The sequence below is a fragment of the Bison bison genome, unplaced genomic scaffold, assembly GCF_000754665.1.
Source record: "Bison bison bison isolate TAMUID 2011002044 unplaced genomic scaffold, Bison_UMD1.0 scf7180017864154, whole genome shotgun sequence".
NCBI lineage: Eukaryota > Metazoa > Chordata > Mammalia > Artiodactyla > Bovidae > Bison > Bison bison.
This window is the reverse complement of record NW_011494726.1, coordinates 567479-571413: the sequence shown is the minus strand read 5'-3', so window position 1 is coordinate 571413 and position 3935 is coordinate 567479. Positions and strand designations below refer to the sequence as shown.

The 3935-nt window shown below is 37.9% G+C and overlaps 1 protein-coding gene across 3 annotated transcripts in view; it reads left to right on the top strand.

Annotated features, from left to right (window-relative positions):
* The window catches only part of PKIG (protein kinase (cAMP-dependent, catalytic) inhibitor gamma), a 79824-nt gene that overhangs the window by 52927 nt on the left and 22962 nt on the right, over positions 1 to 3935 (top strand). For all 3 annotated transcript variants that reach the window (XM_010840984.1, XM_010840985.1, XM_010840982.1), the window contains exon 2: positions 2870 to 2939. The gene's annotated coding sequence lies outside the window, so the exon portion shown is untranslated. The remainder of the gene's footprint in view (positions 1 to 2869; positions 2940 to 3935) is intronic.

The following is a 3935-nucleotide window of genomic DNA, read 5'->3' as shown; positions in this document are numbered from 1 at the left end:
GACAATTTATCTAAAAAACATTTCTTTTGGCCATGCACAGGGCGTGGGTTCGATCCTTGATCAGGGAATTAAGAGACGACGTGCCTCAGGGCATGGCCAAAAGAAATGTTTTTTAGATAAATTGTCTTCCAGCTGTTAAAATGATAGTTTGGAAGACCTGTTCTTTATTTGACCAAAAGAGAAAGTGAGAGGAAGTACAGTTAACTGTCCCATGTAAAGATGAACGGGTAGCGTGTGACATAGTTTACTATCATGCATTGTCTCTGCTCTCGTGTGTGTATTTCTTTGTTGTTGTTTTTGCTTTCTTCATTGACTTCCCCTAGAGATGCATGTGCTGATTGTAACTAACTGAACAATTTGAAGATGTATGCAGAGAAAGTTTATGATCTCTCCTCTCCTCCTGCTCCCTATTTCCATCCTTCTGAGATAACCAGGGCAGTTAGTTTGGTGTGTATCCTTCCATACCTCTCTCCGAGCTCCCGTGTAGATGGATATTGTATGTATGTATGTGGTTATTGTGTTTTGCCAGAAGTGGGATTGTACTTTGTTATTTTACAGTTTATTTTTCCCACTAAATAATACATCCTGGGTAGGTACAAATCCAGTTCACTCTTAAATAACTTCAGGGCTGTAGATCTAGAGGTACCACAATATATTCAACCAGTTCTCCTTTGGCAGATACTCGAGTTACTACCATTTTTTCCTATTAAAAATCTTGCTGCGTTAAATATCTTCATGTACATATCTTCACTGGTGCTTTTACTTTTATAGATTATATTTTCAAAAATAGTATTGCTAGGTTAAAAAGTATTCATACTTTTATTTTGATTGATAATATAATCCTACTTTACAAAGAGTTGTAATAATTTACGTTCTCCCCAGCCATATGTGAGTACTTTCATTTCCCTAAAGCTGTACCAGTATTAGGAATTCTCTCTTCTGTCCATCTCTCTCTCCATCGCTCTTGTTTCATTTGTGGCCAAGCTGATGGGGAAGTAGCATCTTACTTCTGTATGTTGTTTAGTGAAATTGAGCATTGTTGCATGTTAACTGATCTTTTCGTTTTCTTTATCTGTGAATTTCCTTTGCCCATATTCCTATGAATTGTTTGTCTTTTCTCAACCACACGTAGGAGCGCTTAATGTGTTTATATATTAAAGATCCCATATGTGTTGCAAATGTTTTCCCTAATCTATTATTTATTAATTTGTTTCTGTATTGCTCTTCATAGTATTTGAATTTCTTGCCTTGTTTAGGAATAATTTCCCCACCTCAAAGTTACATAAATATTTTAGTACATGTTTTTCTAATACTTATATGGTTTTAGTTAATTTAATCCTGAACCTTTAATCCCTTTGGAATTTATGTTTGTGCATCCTGAGGAGTAATGATCAGGCTTTGTTCTAGATAGGCCAGCAGCATTTATTAAATACGCCATCTTTTCTGTTTTGTATTGAAATCCATCTTTGTCATTAATAAGTTCCTTTATGGTATGTTTCTGAACTTGGTATTCTAGCCCACAACTTATTTGTCTATTCTTCTGTTAATTCTGTATCTTTTTATTATTATGTCTTTATAATAACTTTTTAAAATTTTAAGACAAATCCCCTCTTTACTTTTTATGCTTTTCTTTATTTCTTGGCTAATTTTCTTGAATACTTACTATTCCATATGAACTCTAACGTAATTTTTTTCATTCCCCCATCCAAGAAACCTATTGGTATTCTTATTTGAATTTAATTAAGATTATATAGTAATCTGGGAAGGTTGGCATTTTAGGATAATTAGACTTTTCTACCCAGGAACATACTAACTGGCTGGACTCATGTGTTCTATTTCTATATTTTGTTGTTTTTAAAATTTCAGTATTCATCATGGAAGTGTTATCTAAAATAAAACAGCATTTCTTTGTCCTGAATAATCGAGGACCTTAGAATATCTATCTGATTTCGGTTCCATCTTCCACGTTGTTGTTGTCAAATACCGTGAAGTCTGTTTTTACCTCCTCATTTAGCTTGTCTCACTCAGTCGGTACTTGTTTAAATGTACCAATATTCTTACTAATTTTGCTCACTGTTGCTTCTACAATCACAATGATACTCTGTGTTCACTTTCTCTTCTATTGGAGAATGTTTTGGAGTTCTGTCAATGGTAAACCTGCTTAGTCTTTGTCCAAAGATTTCTTTTGCCTTTACTCTTGATACTTTGGAATTTAAACAGGGTGTATAATGACTATGAAAGATGTGTGTGCCTCTAATAAAAGTTTTCAGCTGCAACAGAAACAGTTCCTGTAAAAATTGAAAGCCTTTCCTTCCTCTCCCCTCAGTTTCTGAGTCCCAGGGGGAGCCGCTGTTTTGGGTTTGCTGTTTGCCTTTTTCTAATATAGATACAAAAAGTGTGTATGTACACAAACGCTGTACTTTTTTCCTAAGGGTAAACAATCACGTTCATTTTTTACTAAAATAGTATATACAATTTTACACTTTTTTAAACATCAGAGTATGTACATTTTCCCATGTCAGTACCACAGAATCTCCCCCATTACAGCCATTACAGAATCTTTGTAATGGCTGTATAGTTCCTCCCTGCGTCGATATCATAATTTAACTCTTTTTCCTAGTAACAGACACTTAAGTTGTTTCCTCTTTTATTTTTTATTTTTTTTACTTTTACACAGTATGTTTTACTGGACATTTTTTTTTTAACTTATGTGAACCTATTTATAGTATAAATTTTTAGATGTTTGAGTGAGCCAAAGGATGTGCACAGTTAATAAGTTGATAGATATTGTTAACTTGTATTCGTAAAAGATTGCTTCAGCCCTAGCGGATGTCTGACTCTAATTTCTGTTTTTCTTCTGGTTCCTTAGAATTTCCACATTGATTAGTCAACAGTGGAAAATCTGAAGAGATGCGAGCAGGAAAAAGAAACTGAGCCAGGTGGGTAGTCACACTGCTCACACCACTCTGCTGCAGCGTCACGAGTGTTTGCCTGCGTACTTTTACTTCCGTTTGAAGAAGGAAAAGAAATCGGTTCCAAATGAAATCAGAGAGGACGCAGCGTCCCATGAGGGAGAGCCAGGACGGCCCTTTTCAGAAGTTATGTAAAATCACGCTGCAGTTTCCGTCATGATTCCATTTACACCGTTTCTCTGATGCTATAGAGAATCAGAAAGACAATTTACCTCTGGTGGCTTACAAGAGAATGGGTTTCTTCGACCATCTGCTTAAGCAGATAGAATGCAAATCTGGGTGCGATGCCAACTTCCCCGTCCACCAATTGTTTGTTGTAAAAGTATTTTCATAAAGACAAGGGCACATGATGGGGATTTTAATACTGTGGTACAGAAGCAAAAGCAGGCAAAACCCAGCCCAAAGAAACAAGTACAGCCCAGTGATCTGATGAGGAGAGATGGTGCAGGTCCCTTCCAGTTGGAAGAAGAATGCAGTCCATAGATCCTAGAATGGTCTGCCTGGAAGTGTGGCTGCCTTGGGTCAGTGTTCATATCTTTATGGTATCTAAACATTTTTTAACAGCCTCTGATCCATGGTCCGCCCACCTCCCTTGCCCCCAACTTATCTACCCCTTTACAGCTCCATCTTCTTACATTTGGGCAGAATCTCTGGTTTTTATTTCACTGTCCAAGTCCTAGTAGTCCTGGGAGTTTGGGGGATTTCCAGCTCCTTTGATTTCCCTCTCACGGCCTGGCCTGCCTCTAACACCGCTCCTAAGATTCCTCTTCTCTGTTGGCAGAGAAAGGATCTTATCTGGCAGGCAGCTGCCCTGGGTCTGAAACTCCCCAGCTGCTTATCAGCAAGGCATTTGGGCCTTGCCCTATAGCAGCTTCCCAAGCCACCAGGCTTGTGTCCTGTTCTGACTCAGTGCTGCTGGGAAGCCCCTGGATGCAGATGTTTGCAGTGGCTTTGGGGGGGGGG